The sequence below is a fragment of the Rhinoderma darwinii genome, chromosome 9, assembly GCF_050947455.1.
Source record: "Rhinoderma darwinii isolate aRhiDar2 chromosome 9, aRhiDar2.hap1, whole genome shotgun sequence".
In the NCBI taxonomy this organism is placed as follows: domain Eukaryota; kingdom Metazoa; phylum Chordata; class Amphibia; order Anura; family Rhinodermatidae; genus Rhinoderma; species Rhinoderma darwinii.
Genome location: NC_134695.1, coordinates 97,600,792 through 97,620,989, shown reverse-complemented (window position 1 = coordinate 97,620,989; position 20,198 = coordinate 97,600,792).

Here is a 20,198-nt window from a genome sequence, read left to right as displayed (position 1 = left end):
AAAGCAGACTAGTAATACGTGGAAAAAGTACCTAATTTATTTAGGATCGAATTGCATTGTGCTTTATGACCTTGTGAGTATAATGAATTTTACCATTAGGCTTAGGCAGCGCAGTGTTAAACAGTGAGAATTGACATGTTATTCCATGCACAGCTCATTGTAACATTCTGTATGTTTCAGGCCATAATAACGTGTCAATGGTGATTTTTACCCTTACAAGGCGGATAAGATGGGTTCTAGGTAAATATAAGTGAAACATTTTCTACTTAAATCAGCCGGTGACATAATTACATATGTCACCATGAACAAATGCAGAAGCCGGATTAACCGCAAATGCGTCAGCATTGTACAATGTCAAAGTGTATGAAATGCGCCACATATAATATATAAGGAAACTGCATAAGTAGAAGTTCCTTAATCTAATATTATTAGAATCCTTATCTTTATGCTTGATGGCTTTCCAATAAGAATAGTCAGGGCGGCAGGAGATTATATTCTCCTTGGTTGCCTTAAAGACCCATTAGCAGACCTCAGGCTACTGTTTACCGCAAACTATAGTATGGGAATATACCCCACACTGAAAGAGGTCATTACGTATCCTATGTCGTCCGATAGATCTTTAAAGGGTCGTCCAGAAATAGAAAACCGGGCCTGCTTTTTTCAAGACACACCGCAACTCTTGTCCATGGGCTGTGTGTGGTATTGCAGCTCAGCCCCATTTAATTTAATAAGGCTGAGCTGCAATACCAGACATGGACAAGTGTGGCGCTGTTTTTTTTATTTTTATAAAAGGCAGAGACCTCTTTTCTAATCTTAAAGAATTCCTGTAAGGACAGTGTAAAGTAATATACAATTCCTTGGAGTTCTGCATGTTCTTATCTGAAGGCAAAAACTGATGAAGCAATATTATATAAGGTGTTCTCCAGGACTTAACATTAAAGGTCTATCTATCTATCTATCTATCTATCTATCTATCTATCTATCTATCTATCTATCTATCTATCTATCTATGATCTATCTATCTATCTATCTATCTATCTATCTATCTATCTATCTATCTATCTATCTATCTATGATCTATCTATCTATCTATCTATCTATCTATCTATCTATCTATCTATCTATCTATCTATCTATCTATCTATCTATCTATCTATCTATCTATCTATCTATCTATCTATCTATCTATCTATCAGAAAATGACGACCGCACTCTGTGAACACCAATTGCACCTAAAACACCATAAATAAATATGCATTGCTTCTGAATCTACTTACAATAGTGAGATTCTTGGTGCACATTTTTATCAAATTGTGTGAGCCCACCTGCCATTAGAAGGCAACTTCACTTATAAGGCGGGTCCCTACACTAAACATATACCGTATTCTAGGTCTGAGCCTGCAGAATATACTTGGGGTTGGTAGAAAACAGCATTAAACTAATTAAAATCACCCTAGGGCAGAATGGGTGCAAGAATAAAAACGGAGGAAAACACTACCCCCCTGATATATACAATAAACAAGAAAATTTGATCAGTACATTCCAGCTTAATGAAAAAACTGTGTATACAGGTACAAGTACGCCTGTGACTGCAAAACAATACAAAGAAAATGGCGACAGCACACTGTGAACACCAATGCCATGTAAAACACTAAATATAAATACATATGCCTTACTGCTAAATCTACTTACAATAGTGAGGTTCTGAGTGCACATTTTGATAAAATTGTGTGATTTTAATTAGTTTAATGCTGGTTCCTACCATGCCCAGGTATATCCTGAAGGCTCAGGCCCAGAACAGGGTGTATGTTCAGTGTAGGGACCCACCTTATAAGTGAGGTTGTCTTGTCGTGGCACGTGGGCTCACACAATTTGATCAAAATGTGTGCTAAGAACCTCACTATTGTAAGTTGATTCCGCAGTAATGCATATTTATTTATAGTGTTTTAGGTGGCATTGGTGTTCGCAGAGTGCCGTCACCATTTTCTTATAGATAGATAGATAGACAGACAGACAGACAGACAGACAGACAGACAGACAGATAGACAGACAGACAGACAGACAGACAGACAGACAGATAGACAGATAGATAGATAGATAGATAGATAGATAGATAGATAGATAGATAGATAGATAGATAGATAGATAGATAGATAGATAGATAGATAGATAGATAGATAGATAGATAGATAGATATGAGATAGATAGATAGATAGATAGATAGATAGATAGATAGATAGATAGATAGATAGATAGATAGATAGATAGGTAGATAGATAGATAGATAGATAGATAGATAGATAGATAGATAGATAGATAGATAGATAGATAGATAGATAGATAGATAGATAGATAGATAGATAGATAGATAGATAGATAGATAGATAGATAGACCTTTAATGTTTAAGTCCTGGAGAAAACCTTATATAATATTGCTTCATCAGTTGTTGCCTTCAGATAGGAACATTCAGAACTACAAGGAATTGTATATTACTTTACACTGTCCTTACAGGAATTGTTTGAGATTAGAAAATAGATATCTCACTTTTATAAGAAAAAAAAAACAAGCAGTAATGCATATTTATTTATATATAGTGTTCAGGTGCCATTGGTATTTGCAGAGTGTTGTCACCATTTTCTTGTGTATTGTTTTGCAGTCACGGGCGTACTTGACACCTGCCAGGATTTAGAGGAGGAATCTGAAACTAAAACCTGATAGAATCCTAAATGTGTGAACATGACCTTATGTTGCAAAGGAGGGAGGGGGAAGATATTGATCTCCTGGGACACATAAAGAAGAATAAGTTATATATTTCTTATATATATAGCAATATGAGACAAAACCGGAGAAAATCAGGGAGAAAAGGATATTAAGGGAGTAAAGGCAATTACCTGGCATTAAGTAAGGGGGCACTCTGCCGCATATGATAGCACTATTTAATGAGGGGATTCTGATGGTGCGATAAGAAATATTTTGACTGTTTGAATGTATAATAGCATTATGTGATTGTGTCAAGTGTGCATCTATTTGTATATGTGTGTACACTGCATACGCAGAACTATGCACCCAGAGTACCCCAACCCCTTGAAAAAAAATCCTGACTTTGCCCATTGGTGCTACATTTGTTTTTTGTTGATAATTTCAATAAATAATGTTTGTGAATTTTATCAAAGATGATGCTTTATAATTCTGCTAGAAAATGCTGAAAAAAAGAAATAAATGGAATGTGTGTGTACAGTATGTGTGCATAGTATATGTGTACAGTATGTGTGCATAGTATGTGTGTGTACAGTATGTGTGCATAGTATGCGTGTGTACAGTTTATGTTTTAAGTATGTGTGTGTACAGTATATGTTTATAGTATGTGTGTACAGTATTTGTGTGTACAGTATATGTGTATAGTATGTGTGTGTACAGTATGTGTGTACAGTATGTGTTTATAGCATATGTGTACAGTATGTGTGTACAGTATATATGTATAGTATGTGTGTATAGTATGTGTGTGTACAGTATATGTTTTAAGTATGTGTGTGTACAGTATATGTTTATAGTATGTGGGCGTACAGTATTTGTGTGTACAGTATATGTGTACAGTATATGTGTGTACACTATTTGTTTATAGTATGTGTGTGTACAGTATGCGTGTACAGTATGTGTTAATAGTATGTGTGTGTACAGTATGTGTGTACAGTGTGCATGTATATTATGTGTGTATACAGTATGTGTGTGTGTATAGTATGTGTGTGTACAGTATACACATTCTCTTAGTATATAGCATGTGTGTGTGTACAATATGTGTACAGTATGTGTGTATAGTATGTGTGTGTACAGTATGTGTGTGTACAGTATGTGTGTATAGTATGTGTGTATACAGTATGTGTGTGTGTATAGTATGTGTGTGTACAGTATACACATTCTCTTAGTATATAGCATCTTAGACAAGTTCATGATTTTCTGCTTGACTTTTGAGTGAATGAGATATTAAAATCTGACATTTAAAGATAACACATGTGTGTGTGTGTGTGTGTGTGTGTGTGTGTGTGTGTGTGTGTGTACAGTATGCTTGTATAGTATATGTGTGTGTACAGCATGTGTGTGTACAGTATGTGTGTATAGTGTGTGTGTACAGTATGTGTGTGTGTGTGTGTGTGTGTGTGTGTACAGTATGTGTGTATACAGTATGTGTGTGTGTGTGTGTGTGTGTGTGTGTGTGTGTGTGTATGTGTGTGTACAGTATGTGTGTATATTATGTGTGTGTATGTATGTGTACAGTATGTGTGTATATTATGTGCAAGTACAGAACGTGCGTGCACGGTACATTTGTGTGTACAGTATGTGTGTGTGTGTGTGTACACACAGTATGTGTGTATAGTATGTGTGTACAGTATGTGTGTGTGTACAGTATGTGTGTGTACAGTATGTGTGTGTGTGTGTGTGTGTGTACAGTATGTGTGTACAGTATGTGTGTGTACAGTACGTGTGTGTGTGTGTGTGTGTGTGTGTGTACAGTATGTGTGTGTGTGTGTGCACAGTGTGTGTGTGTGTGTGTGTACAGTATGTGTGTGTACAGTATGTGTGTGTGCGTGTGTGTGTACAGTATGTGTGTACAGTATGTGTGTATAGTATGTGTGTACAGTATGTGTGTATAGTATGTGTGCATAGTATGTGTGTACAATATGTGTGTATGTACAGTATGTGTGTGTACAGTATGTGTGTGTGCGTGTGTGTGTGTGTGTGTGTGTGTGTGTGTACAGTGTGTGTGTGTGTGCAGTATGTGTGTGTGTGTGTGTGTGTGTGTGTGTGTGTGTGTGTGTGTGTGTGTGTGTGTGTGTGTGTGTACAGTATGTGTGTGTGTGTGTGTGTGTGTGTGTACAGTATGTGTGTGTACAGTATGTGTGTGTGTGTGTGAGTGTGTGTGTGTGTGTGTACAGTATGTGTGTGTGTGTGTGTGTGTGTGTGTGTGTGTGTGTGTGTGTGTGTGTACAGTATGTGTGTGTGTGTGTGTGAGTGTGTGTGTACAGTATGTGTGTGTGTGTGTGTGTGTGTACAGTGTGTGTGTGTGTGTGTGTGTGTGTGTGTGAGTGTGTGTGTACAGTATGTGTGTGTGTGAGTGTGTGTACAGTATGTGTGTGTGTGTGTGTGTGTGTGTGTGTGTGTGTGTGTGTGTGTACAGTATGTGTGTGTGTGTGTGTGTGTGTGTGTGTACAGTATGTGTGTGTGTGTGTGTGTGTGTGTGTGTGTGTGTGTGTGTGTGTGTGTGTGTGTGTGTGTGTGTGTGTGTGAGTGTGTGTGTACAGTATGTGTGTGTGTGTGTGTGTGAGTGTGTGTGTACAGTATGTGTGTGTGTGTGTGTGTACAGTATGTGTGTGTGTGTGCATGTGTGTGCGTGTGTGTGTGTGTGTGTGTGTGTGTGTGTGTACAGTATGTGTGTGTGTGTATGTGTGTGTGTGTTATTGTACATTCTCTTAGTACATGTTATTTTAGACATGTTAATGATTTTCTGCTTGACATTTGAGTGACTGAGATATTAAAATCCCTGCCATTTAAAGATAAAAATTGTTTCATTTTGTATACATTAGCAGTCACACAACTTTTATTACTGACAATATCCAAGTCAATTACGAATGATTCTGATTTTGTTCGTCAGCCTCCGACAAGTGGCAGGAATGCTGATAACATAATGCATTGAAAATAAGCATTGCAAAGTAAAGAGACCTGATGGGATGGAGAAGAGTCTATTTACGGCTTTCCATTAGATTCAGTATTAATGCAGTGCTGGAAACATGTCTAAGTACACACAGCTTTACAACACTATACAGCTCCATCTAGGTTTGTAAGAGAAAATACAGCATTATACGCACTGCAATCAATGTTACTCAAAGTGGTTTAACTACTTTTAGCTTTTATGTCATTTGCATACTATGTTATGTTTGAGACCGTTTCCTTTAATGAATTCATATTTTCAAGAGTTATAAAATAAACACTATGTTGTATACCATCCACATCTTAGAGTACATTCATTTTTGAACACTAATATACAGGGTGGGCCATTTATATGGATACACCTAAATAAAATGGGAATGGTTGGTGATATTAACTTCCTGTTTGTGGCACATTAGTATATGGGAGGGGGGAAACTTTTCAAGCTGGGTGTTGACCATGGAGGCCATTTTGAAGTCGGCCATTTTGTATCCAACTTTAGTTTTTTCAATGGGAAGAGGGTCATGTGACACATCAGTCTTATCGAGAATTTCACAAGAAAAACAATGGCGTGCTTCGTTTTAACGTTACTTTATTCTTTCATGAGTTATTTACAAGTTTCTGACCTCTTATAAAATGTGTTCAAAGTGCTGCCCATTGTGTTGGATTGTCAATGCAAACCTCTTCTCCCACTCTTCGTACACTGATAGCAACACCACAGAAGAAATGCTAGCACAGGCTTCCAGTATCCGTAGTTTCAGTTGCTGCACATCTCGTATCTTCACAGTATAGACAATTGCCTTCAGATGACCCCAAAGATAAAAGTCTAAGGGGGTCAGATCGGGAGACCTAGGGGGCCATTCAACTGGCCCACGACGACCAATCCACTTTCCAGGAAACTGTTAATCTAGGAATGCTCGGACCTGACACCCATAATGACATAAATAACTCATGAAAGAATAAAGTAACGTTAAAACCAAGCACACCATTGTTTTTCTTGTGAAATTCTCGATAAGTTTGATGTGTCACATGACCCTCTTCCCATTGAAAAAAACTAAGGTTGGACACAAAATGGCCGACTTCAAAATGGCCGCCATGGTCAACACCCAGCTTGAAAAGTTTCCCCCCTCCCATATACTAATGTGCCACAAACAGGAAGCTAATATCACCAACCATTCCCATTTTATTTAGGTGTATCCATATAAATGGCCCACCCTGTATATATATATGTACAAAGTAGAGAAAACTTCTAAATGCATTTTATCATTCATCTTGTACTGATCCCGAGTTACAGCCTGTATTGTAATCCGGAGCTGTAGTCACATTTCTGCTGATTTTCATAGGAAACAGCGAAGAGGTTTGTGACCTCTTTCCGGCCTCCTGCACACACACTTTTTTTCAGCAATTTAAAAACGGCATGTGTTTCAGGGGTTTTTGGTGTAATTTTTTACATCTGTATTTGGTGATGTTTTTTATTTAGTGTCCTTTGGTGCATGGTTTTTTTTTTTTTCTAAAGTCCTATAGGGAAGCCTATGGAAGAAAGGGCAGAAAAAAAAACGCCACTGGCCCCAAAAATGCTGCAAAAAACAACATCTGGCTGCAGGATATAGTATGTGTATACAGTGTAGTATGTGTGTACAGTACTGCAGCTCCGCCGCTATACTGTGGCTGGAGCCATCTGCTTCCAGCACTGACCACTGCATAACGTCCGGTGCCCGAGGGCAGCCAGAACAGCTGATCGGTGCGGGCACAGGGTGTTGGACCCCCACCGATCATATATTAATGACCTTTCCTGTGGATAGGTCATCAGTATGAAAATCCATCCCGTGCCCAGACAATCCCTATATTAACTAAATGGACATGTCTAGAATTGCTTGGTCTCTAAAAAAAAAAAAAAGAGAAAGAAAATCCCAAAATTGAAAATGTTCCTCTTTGCCAAAACCCTCAGACTTAATTTGATAAGTTGATGCAATGTTTATACTCCAGGAAAATTGCTTCTATGTAGTGGCAAGTAGTGTTTGATTCTTTTTTTGACTGATACGAGGAACACTAGAGCCAGGCTTTTTTTTATGTACTTTTTAGTTATTTAGACAGAAGGCAAGTCAATTAGAAAGAGCATTTTTGTGAACTGGAGTCTGCAAAGCAAATATTAGAAAATATTGACTAAAAGCAGAAATATACATCAATTAAAATGGTGCAATTTGTATACAATACGACATTAGGTGCCCAGTATAAGCTCAAGGTAATGTCATGATACACATTAGGAGATGCAACATCAGCTTCAAATATGGTGTTTAAAGGTAAAAAAGTATAACAAACTAACAACATATATGGGCTACCTTAACTCCTTAATGACCAGCCTATTTTGGACCTTAATGACCAAGCTATTTTTTACGTTTTTCAATTGTCGCATTCCAAGAGCTATAACCTTTTTATTTTTGCGTCGACATAGCTGTATAAGGTCTTGTTTTTTGCGGGACAAGTTGTATTTTTTAATAGCACCATTTTTAGGTACATATTATTTATTGATTAACTTTTATGAACTTTTTTTGGGGGGGGAATAGAAAAAAATCAGAAATTTTGCCACTCTTTTTTGTGTCCTAAATCTACCCCGTTTACCGTGTGGTATAAATAACACAATAACTTTATTCAGCGGGTTGTTACGATTGCAACGATACCAAATTTGTATAGTATTTGTATGTTTTACTACTTTTACACAGTAAAAACGCTTTTTATTCAAAATTATTTGTTTTTGTGTCTCCATATTTGAAGAGCCGTAAAGTTTTTATTTTTCCGCCGATGCGGTTGTATGAGGGCTTTTTTTTGCGGGACGACTTGTAGTTTTTATTGGTACCATTTTGGAGTAGATGCGACTTTTTGATCACGTTTTATCACATTTTTTTAAACTCAGGATTCACAGAAAACAGCAATTTTTCCATAGTTTTTTATTAAATTTTTTACGCCGTTCACCGTGCGGGTTAAATAATGTAATAGATTTATAGTCGGGGTCGTTACGGACGCGGCAATACCAAATATGTGTAACTTTTTAACTTTATTTTGTTTTTTTAATAGTAAAGCATTTTGTAAGGGGAAAAGCTGGGTTTTTAATTTTTTTTTACTTTTTTACTAGTCCCATTAGGGGACTATAATATGCGATTCTGCGATCGCATTTATAATACACTGCAATACTTCTGTATTGCAGTGTATTACTGCCTGTCCGTTTAACACGGACAGGCATCTGCTAGGTCATGCCTGCGGCATGATCTAGCAGGCATTCACTCCAGGCAGACCTGGGGGCCTTTATTAGACCCCCGGCTGCCATTAGAGACACAGACACTAGGCAATCGTATCGCCGGGTGTCGGTGGGGGAGAGAGGGAGCTCCCTCCCTCTCTCCAAAACCACTCTGATGCGGTGCTCTAGCGAGGGGTTAAACGTGTGAGATCGATACTAATATCGATCTCACACGGCAGAGCAGGGACGCTCCCAGCCCTCAGCTGCCTCTAGCAGCTGAGAGCAGGGAGATTTGACATCTCCCTGCTCTGTAAACTTATTCCGACGTAAAAAGTATATGGCATCGGAATAAGGCCCGTTAGTGACCGACGTAGAAACACGATGGGCCGGTCACTAACGGGTTAAATTGGGCTACACTGGACGTATATCAAGATGCCTGCTTGTAGTACACAGTATGTTGTAGTACACAGTATGTTGACAGACCCAATGCAAACAAGTGCATAAAATCAAGCACACAGCCATGCAATCCCCATAGATAAACATTGGTAGTTGTATGGATTGTATCATAGAGCTTAGCGATTTTAAACGTGGCACTGTTATAGCATGGCACCTTTGCCGCAAGTCAGTTTTGGAAATTTCTGATCTGCCAGCTCTGCCCCGGTCACCTGTAAGCGCTATTATTGTGAAGTGGAGGCACCTAGAAGTAACACCAGCTCTGCCATGAAGCATTAAAGCAGACAAACTCATAGAGCGGGCCTTGTGGCGCGTAAAAATCAGCCATTCTCTGCTGCATCATTCACAGCAGAGATCCAAACTGCCTCTGAAAGTGACAGCAGCACCAGAACTTTGCATCCGGAGCTTCATGAAATGGGTTTCCATGTCGAGAAGCTGCACACAAGCCTAAGATCACCATGCACAATGCCAAGCGTCGACTGAAGGGGTTTAAAGCCACCGCCACTGGAATCTGGAGAAGCGTGTCCTCTGAAGTGATGAATCAAGTCTCACTATTTTACAGTCCAATGGAGGAATCTGGGTTTGGCAGATGCCAGGAGATCGCTACCTACTAGCATGCTTAGTTCCTTCTGTAAAATTTGGTATAGGAGGGATAATGGTTAGACGCTATTTTAGGGGCTATTTTTCAGGGTTTGGCCCCTTAGTTCCAGTGAAGGGTAATGTTAATGCTACAGCATACAAAGACATTTTCCACAATTGTAGCTTCCAACATTGTGGCAACAGTTTAGAATTTAGCCCTTTCCTGTTCTAGCATTACTGTGCCCCTGTGCACATAGTGAAGTCCATGAAGACATGGTGTGATGAGTTTGCTGTGGAGGAACTCGAATGGCTGCACGGAGCCCTGACCTCAACCACATCCAATACCTTTAGGATGAACTAGAATGGAGATTGCGAGCCAGGCTCCTGCGTCTGACCTTATCAATGTCTGACCTCATCTTCTGAATGAATGGGCAAAAATCACTACAGACCCTTCCAAAATCTTGTAGAAAGCCTTCCCAGAAGAGTGGAAGCTGTTATAGCCAAAAAAGGGGGAACAACTCTATATTAACCCCTATAGTTTTGGAAACAGATGTCAAACAAGCTCACATACAGTAGGTGTGATGGTCAGGTGTCCCCATACTTTTGGCCATATAGTGTACATTTAGTTTAATGAGGCTGATCCACTGTGCTGTCTAGAGTTAAGAGACAATTTCTTGCATGCTTTATCTTCATCTATTACAAAGTTACTAAGTAGGTTCCATCCTCTTGCTCTACCTCGAAAGTCCTCATCTATGGTCAGGAGTGGTCTCCATGTAGCTCAAGCTTGTTCGTCAAGATTTTCTGACAATGGATAGTTGCTTGTTGAGCATCACCTTCGCAATGGATCATTTTTGGAGCTTGATCTATTATATGTTCATTGTTGAAAGAATATTGGAATGGAGACTTCATGATGAGTATACAGTAGCTATATGTCCTTCAAGTTTCAGATGGAACCTTCTGACATCAGTCTATTAATTTACCACAAAGGATGAAACTGGTGGTGCATTTCCTTAGCACGTCTTATAAAGAATGTACATTGTATAGGAAGCAACAGGTTACTCTTCTAAAAAGTTCTGAATCTTTACTTATTTTTAAAGTTTATATCATCTTTCATGCTTTGCACATCGTGTTATATGTCATATTTTGATTGGTGGAGATAATGGTCATGGATAGTTGATGTCAACCCAGAAGTAGCAGGTCCTTTGAAGGCACGGTTCGTATATCCATGCCTTATTATGACCATGAAAACCTTTGAAACAGAAAGTCATCAGTGGCTATGGAACCTTTTTATGGAACAGGTCTGTCAATCACTGTTACTTTGTGGAACGGAATAGTGATTGACAAGTGTTTTTCCCTAGAGCCCGTGAATGAACTCAACGCTTTACAGCCCTGGTCTCAGGTGGGCAGAAATGGCCAGAATAGAGAATAGTATTTTGATGCAAAATCAGTTTTCTCTTCATGTATTCCACAAACATACAGACTCTCCTATAATTGTAACACAGTCGAAAGAGGTTGACGTTTAACTCTGCTATATCTGTATGAATTTTACTCTTTATAAACTGCATAGTTGTTTCTGTCTATTTGGAAATGTCACAATTTTAGCGCTCATCTAATCTAACGTATTTACCTTAGAACATGTAGGCTTGACAGATATTAGGAGGTTATCTGAGTTTTATAATACAACAATAAGATATTAGAGAGCATAGTTTAAATCATGCCAAGCCTCTTTGCCCTTCTATATACTCAATCACAGGCTAGCAGAAAGCAGGGGGCAGATGGTAAGGAATAATACATGACTCAGGAATAGACTGCACTCAGGGAGCAGCCACAAACTTGGTGCACTTAGGTCTGCATAGGTACTGTATACACAAAACTGCAGGATTTTTTTAATGGTGTCAATTCTTTGCAAAGTTGCTTAATTTTGTATATTAAATGCATTGGAACAAAAGAAGAAAGTGGTTGAAATTGCACATACAGTAACCTTAAATATCAACAAAGAAAGCCATGGGGCCATAGAAACCTCTATATAAAAAAAAATGCAGCATGCTCCATCACAGTGTATATATGCTGTTTTCACTGCTTCTAGACAAAAACTTATATATACAGTACTGTGCAAAAGTTTTAGACAGTTGGGGAAAAATGCTGCAAAGTAAGAATGCTTTCAAAAATAGAAGTGTTAATAGTTTCTTTTTTATAAATTAAGAAAATACAAAGTGAGTGAACAGATGAAAAATCAAAATCAAATCAATATTTGGTGTGACCACCCTTTGCTTCAAAAGAGCTTCAATTCTTCTAGGTACACTTGCATACCATTCTTGAAGGAACTCTGCATTTTTTCACAAATATATATGAAATACTTCCAACCTTTGAATCTCAAGAAACATTTTATGCCCTGCCCCTATATCATTTGAGAGCACCAAAACTTCCCATTTATATGCAAATATGTAAGAGGCCCATCTCTTTGTTGTTCCATCTTGCAAGAAAAGGAGTTATACTTAAATATGGAACTGGCTTACTCACTTCTAAACACAGTTTATTATGAGCCAGGTGGTCCTCTCCTGTACTTACTAACATGTGGAACTCCCTCTAAAGGCAAGATATCAAAAGCAGAATACTCCATAAAATGTTAATATTGCTATTTAGGATTCTTACTACACAGCTGAGAGGAGAGATACATCGCCACCTTATTTTTGCCAATGGATAGATAAGGTCTCTGAAATTCAGAGATTAGAATAACTAGCCCACTGGGAATCTATGACAAGGAATAAAAATATTTGGATACTTGGTCTCCCTGGATCAAATATACTGAGTCTAACATAACGACACAAAGGTCATAATCTAACGACAGAAAGGTCATAATCTAACGACACAAAGGTCATAATCTAACGACAGAAAGGTCATAATCTAACGACACAAAGGTCATAATCTAACAACACAGAAGTCATAATCTTATTAGAAGGTATCATAAGAGTTTTATAATCATTTTGTACCCTAGTAAATACCGGTTTATAAGTATACAATCGGCCATATATGGAAATACAAGATACCACTGAATCAAATTTCCCTCATTATATTCCCTATATGTCCTACACCCCCTCCCTTATTTCCTGACCTTTCCTTCCTTTAATCCTATTGATACTCATTTGTATTAATAACTGCATAATGGCTCTGCATAGCCAGGAACGTTTTTATGCTTTCTGTTACATATATTATACTTTTCACCATTAAAAACAGTTTAACAACACTCCATTGCTGATGATTTGTAAGATAGACCCTTATTCTTATATACCTCGATTGTGAATGCATTTAATTATAGATAGGAATGAGAAAAAAATTGATAGGTTCCTGGTATGTGAACCCACTGGGCCGTACCATAGCGGGATAGCAGCTGGCCAAACAGTGTACCAAGTCAATGTCTATATAGTCCACGCACAAGGGTACCTGTAGCAGTTCAGACACAAGTAACGGCTAGGCTCAGATGGGACCTTGCCAGCAGACACTAGGCGTGTTGTAACACAGCAGACGTGACCAATGGCACAACATGACTCCAATTTTCTAAGGCACAGGAACAACGGTGGCACAGGATACAGGATACAGGTAGCAGATACAGGAACACTGGATAACACTAAGGGACCATTTGCAAGACTAACATGGGTAAACACAACAACCCTCAGGCAATGGGTGAAAGGGCAGAGCCCTTTTTATAGTCTAGGGTGATCATGAGTTAATTGGGACACAGCAAAACGGAGCGGAAGTGAGCGCTGGCATCTCCTGGGGGGTAGATGCGGGCCAGCATTCACAGAACCATGGCTGCGGCCGTCGGGGGGTCAGTAATCCTGATGGTCTGCGGCCGTGGACACTATAGCCATCTTACTATATTCCAAACAAGACGGCAAGACTGAATTTTATTTACAACTGGTCAAACTGAATGGCCTATTTTGATAAGTTCACGCTTTGTTTGTGCTTGCGTAAGATTGCTTTTACACAATAGCAGGCTGCCTTCGATCCACAGATGGCAGCAAGTACCCTTATCAAGTTCCTATTTATATACTTAAGATGAGTTAATTTTTCATAACACATACGCTTGAAACTTTTGACATTTTATGCTTGCACAGAGTCACCAGATCAGCATAGCTTGCAGGATAATCAGATTTAAAGGTCACTGTCATTCTGGGAAACCTGGTTATAAATATTTTGAAATCCTATTTCTCTAATCAATATTTGTCATGCTGAGAAAATGTCCTTTAGAAGTACACAGCCCACACTGCTAAACCGGCAAACAGATTTGTGTTTAATAATTGAAGATTCTAATTTGGTCACTGTATTAGATGCATAAGGAACCAGGCAAATATAATTTGCAAAATAAGAACGAGTAGGAGGCAATGTAATTCTATTAGTTTAACGTATTGTCAAAGAAGCAATCTATTCAATTGCCAAATGATTTCCTCCTGCTAGCTGTGTTATTGGTGCACTAAATGCTATTGGCAAGGCTATTTTCGAGCCCCTGGTAAGACAATGAGACAATTAACAAGAGCTGGATCAGTGATGAGGTGTACTGTAGAGCAAGATTATGTTAAAGGGCACTAAGAAATATACTAAACAGGTAAAAAAGAAAAAAACTCAACAAGTGTCACAGTAGAACCATCTAAAGTCATTAACTTCTTTGGAACAATTCTTAAATTTAATGACCATTTTCTAACACCATGTTGTTTTTACGCTTTATAGTGGCCAATGCTTTTTTTTTCTGATGCAGAGTTCGCTGTATAGACATAGAATTAAAATAAAAAGTTCTTCATGTCTGCAGCCACCACTAGAGGGAGCTTAGGAGCTTTCTGCATATTGTAACTAAAATAAAACAGCGTACAGTATCAAAAAAAGCTCCCTCTAGTGGCTGCTGCAAATTTCTAGCCTTTTATATATTATATATTTCATATTTATTGTACAGTTAATTGGTGCTTTTTTTTCATCATTTTTCATCATTCTGTAAAACGAACTACCATAGACCAATCTTAAAACTGTTAAAATGTGCTTTAGGAACATCATTTCATAGGTCCAAAATCCTGAATAAAATATTACCATAACATATATTTATAGGGGTTAAAGCTCTATTTTCTGAGATAGAGCTCCAAATCCTCTGCATAGACATAGAGTTTAATGGTAAGTAAACTCATACAATCTATCTATCATCTATCTATCTATCTATCTATCTATCTATCTATCTATCTATCTATCTATCTATCTATCTATCTATCTATCTATCATCTATCTATCTATCTATCTATCTATCTATCTATCTATCTATCTATCTATCTATCTATCTATCTATCTATCTATCTATCTATCTATCTATCTAAAAGGTGGGAGGAGAGCACAGCCAAGAAGGAGGCAGTCATCTGACTAACTTTTCCCCCAAACTGAACCCCCTCAGGCACCCAAGTGCAATTTCTACCTCTGCACCCCCTATGGCTACCTTCAATAGTCAGATATAAACCAAAAGAATACCAACAGACAGAATATGATAATAATAATAGTGCTCGAAGCATCAACATTTACACTGTAAAGCACTGTTGCTAGTTATGTGAGCGGCACGTTATCATATCCTAAGTATTGACAAAGATACACTTGGTGCGTCGATCAAAAGATTTAGCATGAGAAACTGACAAAGAAAAAATGGTCGACTTGAGGCACGTGAAATACAAAAAATATATATACAATTTTTATTGAATAAAGACATGGGACAAGTAAAAAGATGGAATAAGGATAAGTCACACAATAAAAAAGGACGTCACATCAATCATAAATCAGATGTGCTAATATGGTCAACATGTTGGAAACAATAAGCAAGGTATTATGGCAGCAAATAGATAAATAACAGCATACCTGGCTGAAACACATATATGCATATATTTCGTACAGTGGTGGCGATTTGAGTAAAAAAGAGAATGTATAAACAACGCCAACAGGATACAATAGTATAGAGCAGTGTTTAGGTGTGCAAAAGCTGGTTTTGAAGTGTAATCAAAGAGTTATAAGCAAAGTTTTGTGCAAGCTGCTGAAGATGGCAAGTATTTGTTCAACATACCAGTAGACATTGTGATGCAAAGATTACCAACGGTTAACAATGGTAAATTCCTTGATTTATTAAATATAGGCAACGCGTTTCACATGTCCTGTGTCGAAATGCGTTGCCTATATTTAATAAATTAAGGAATTTACAATTGTTAACCGTTTACTTAATAGTAGCGCTCTCCTGTATATCCACACCTTTTTCTTCCAATTCAATCATTACATTGTGGTACTACGTTTCCACGTTACCGGCATCTGGATTGGGGAGCAGCAGCTGTTTGTTAAAATCCGTAAATGCTTACATCAGTGTTGTACCTGACTTGTACAACCTGTAAAGGTGAGCGCTATCACCTTCCCTTTACAATTGTTCTACCTTATCCATCAGGTTTATCTTGCACCATGTGGCACTGTGTACTCTTCCTTTTCCCTTAGGTTTTACCTTCAATAGTTGACTTTAAGAATCTGTCCTCACTGTTGATATAGGAAAACTACCTGTAAAACAAAGTGACTGTCATTTTCTTAACTTACAGGCAGCTCATCAACATTGTATCTGTCAATTATTGCCACGTCTCTTTTTGAAAAGAAATATTAGAGACACTCTGCCCAGAGAGACTGTCATGAGGTCATTAATTTGCTGTCTAATGTTGACCTGCTTGTCTCTTTTAAGGCTGTATTTATCTATTGTATGATTATTTTTATGTAAACCAGACTTGCACATTCTTTAGGAGTCATTGTAATGCACAGAATGATAAAAGGTGGTATCTCGATAACATAGAGAATGAAGAACCTGTAGAAGATAAGCATCTTTCTTCACTTATTGCTTGCCCTTTGGGATTTATAAAATCTAATAATAAGACAGCATTTACAATTCTTCCGACTGCCTAATCCTTTGGCTTCTTCTAGGATGAATTTTCATAAAAACACTCACTTTTTACAGTTTGAGATGTACTAATAATGTATCAGGGTTATTAATCTGTTGTTCAGAAGACAACCAATATTACTACTATGTTGTTCTGTACTGCAAGCCCTAGTTATTAGATGCCCTTCCAATATAAATTAGGACACTAGAAATAAATGACAGTTTAAAAGGTTTAGAATTAATTTGGTCTTTAGGTTTACTTATATATGAAACACTCAAAGAGATATAGAGATAGATAGATAGATAGATAGATAGATAGATAGATAGATAGATAGATAGATAGATAGATAGATAGATAGATAGATAGATAGATAGATAGATAGATAGATATGAGATAGATAGATAGATAGATAGATAGATAGATAGATAGATAGATAGATAGATAGATAGATAGATAGATAGATAGATAGATAGATAGATAGATATGAGATAGATAGATAGATAGATAGATAGATAGATAGATAGATAGATAGATAGATAGATAGATAGATAGATAGATAGATAGATAGATAGATAGATAGATAGATAGATAGATAATACATATTAATAAATATTCTGTAAAGCATTCCGTAGACCCAGTCCTATTAACATTTTTGTTTTATGTAGTAGTAGTAGTAGTAGTAGTAGTAGTAGTAGTAGTAATACCAGTATTACTAGTAGTAGCAGTAGTAGTTATAGTAGCAGTAGGTAAAGTAAAGTAATAGTAGTAGCAGTAGCATAAGTACTAGTTGTAGTTATAGTAGCAGTAGTAGTAGTAGTAGTAGTAGTAGTGGTAGTGGTAGTAGTAGTGGTAGTAGTAGTAGTAGTAGTAGTAGTGGTAGTGATGGTGGTAGTAGTAGTAGTAGTAGTGGTAGTAGTATTAGTAGTAGTAATAGTAGAAGTAGTAGTAGTAGTAGTAGTAGTAGTAGTAGTAGTAGTAGTAGAAGTAGTAGTAGTAGAAATAGTAGTAGAAGTATTAGTAGTGGTAATACTAATATTAATAGTAGTAGTAGTTGTTGTGGTAGTAGTAGTGGTAATAATAATATTAATAGTAAAAGTAGTAGTAGTAGTAGTAGTAGTAGTAGTAGTAGTGGTAATACTAATATTAATAGTAGTCACAGTAGTAGTTATAGTAGCAGTAGGTAAAGTAAAGTAATAGTAGTAGCAGTAGCATAAGTACTAGTTGTAGAGTAATAGTAGTAGAGACAGTAGTAGTTGTAGTAGAAGTAGTAGTAGTATTAGTAGTAGAAGTACTAGTAGTAGTAGTACTAGGACTAGAAACAGTAGTAGCTGTAGTAGTAGTAGCAGCAGTAGTAGTAATAGTAGTAGAGACAGTAGTAGTTGTAGTAGAAGTAGTAGTAGTATTAGTAGTAGAAGTACTAGTAGTAGTAGTAGCAGCAGTAGTAATAGTAGTAGAAACAGTAGTAGCTGTAGTAGAAGTAGTAGTAACAGTTGTAGTAGTAGTATTAGTAGTAGAAGTAGTAGTAATAGTAGTATAAACAGTAGTAGCTGTAGTAGAAGTAGTATTAGTAGTAGAAGTAGTAGTAGTAATAGTAGTAGAAACAGTAGTCGCTGTAGTAGACGTAGTAGTAGTATTAGTAGTATAAGTAGTATTAGTAGTGTTAGGCGTTAAAATAGCAGCAGTAGTAGTTACAGTAGCAGCAGTAGTAGTAATAGTAGCAGTAGTAGTAGTTACAGTAGCAGCAGTAGTAGTAATAGTAGCAGTAGTAGTAGTTACAGTAGCAGTAGTATTTATAGTAGCAGCAGGAGTTATAGTAGAAGTAGTAGTAGTAGTAGTAAGAGTATCTTAAAGAGGCTCTGTCACCATATTATAAGTGCCCTATCTAAATGAATGGAGAGAAGTGTATGACGCTGATTGGTCAGCGTCATACACTCCTCTGTACAACACCCACTTGGTCTAAAGTAAAAACACGCCCACTTGGGCATTAAGCAACTCATTAGCATAAATCTAAAATCGCTAATAAAGTGGTGAAAACAGATCGTTTTTTTTAAATAAAAAGCATTACTGTCACCTACATTATAGTGCCCATCTCCTTATGTAGGAGACAGGGCACTTATAATGTGGTGACAGAGCCTCTTTAAGCAGCAGCACTCGTGGTAGTAGTAGAAACAGCAGTAGCTGTAGTAGAAGTAGTAGTAGTAGTAGTAGTAGTAGTAGTAGTAGTAGTAGTAGTAGTAGTAGTAATAGTAGTAGTAGTAGTAGTAGTAGTAGTAGTAGCAGTAGTAGTAGTATTAGTAGTAGGAGTAGTGGTAGTAGTAGTAGTAGTAGTAGTAGTAGTAGTAGTAGTAGTAGTAGCAGAAGAAGTAGTAGTAGTAGTAGTAGTAGTAGTAGTTGTGGTAGTAGTGGCTAGAAATAGCAGTAGCTGTAGTAGAAGTAGTAGTAACAGTAGTAATAGTAGTAGAGACAGTACTAGTTGTAGTAGTAGGAGGAGGAGTAGTAGTAGTGGTAGTATTGGCTAGAAATAGCAGTAGCTGTAGTAGAAGTAGTAGTAGCAGTAGTAATAGTAGTAGAAACAGTACTAGTTGTTGTAGTAGTAGTAGTAGGAGGAGTAGTAGTAGTAGTTGTAGTAGAAGTAGTATTAGGAGTAGTAGTAGTAGAAGTAATAGTAGTAGTAGTAGTAGTAGTAGTAGTAGTAGTAGTATTAGTAATAGAAGTAGTAGTAGTAGTAGTAGTAGTAGTAGCAGCAGCAGTAGTAATAGTAGTAGAAACAGTAGTAGCTGTAGTAGAAGTAGTAGTAGTATAAGTAGTAGTAGTAGCAGCAGTAATAATAGTAGAAGTACTAGTAGTAGCAGTAGTAGAAACAGTAGTAGCTGTAGTAGAAGTAGTAGTAGTAGGAGTAGTAGTAGTAGAAGTAGTAGTAGGAGTAGTGGTGGTAGTATTAGTAGTAGAAGTAGTGGTAGTAGTAGTAATAGTAGTAGAAACAGTAGTAGCTGTAGTAGTAGTAATAGTAGTAGAAACAGTAGAAGTAGTAGTAGTAGTAATAGTACTAGAAGCAGTAGTAGCTGTAGTAGAAGTACTAGTAGTGGTGGTAGTAGTAGTAGTAGTAGTAGTAGTAGTAGTAGTAGTAATAGTAGTAGAAACAGTAGTAGCTGTAGTAGAAGTAGTAGTAGTAGTAGTAGTAGTAGTAGTAGTGGTGGTGGTGGTAGTAGGAGTAGTTGTAGTAGTAGTAATAGTAGTAGTAGTAGTAGTAGTAGCTGTAGTAGAAGTAGTAGTAGTAGTAGTAGTAGTAGTAGTAGTGGTGGTGGTG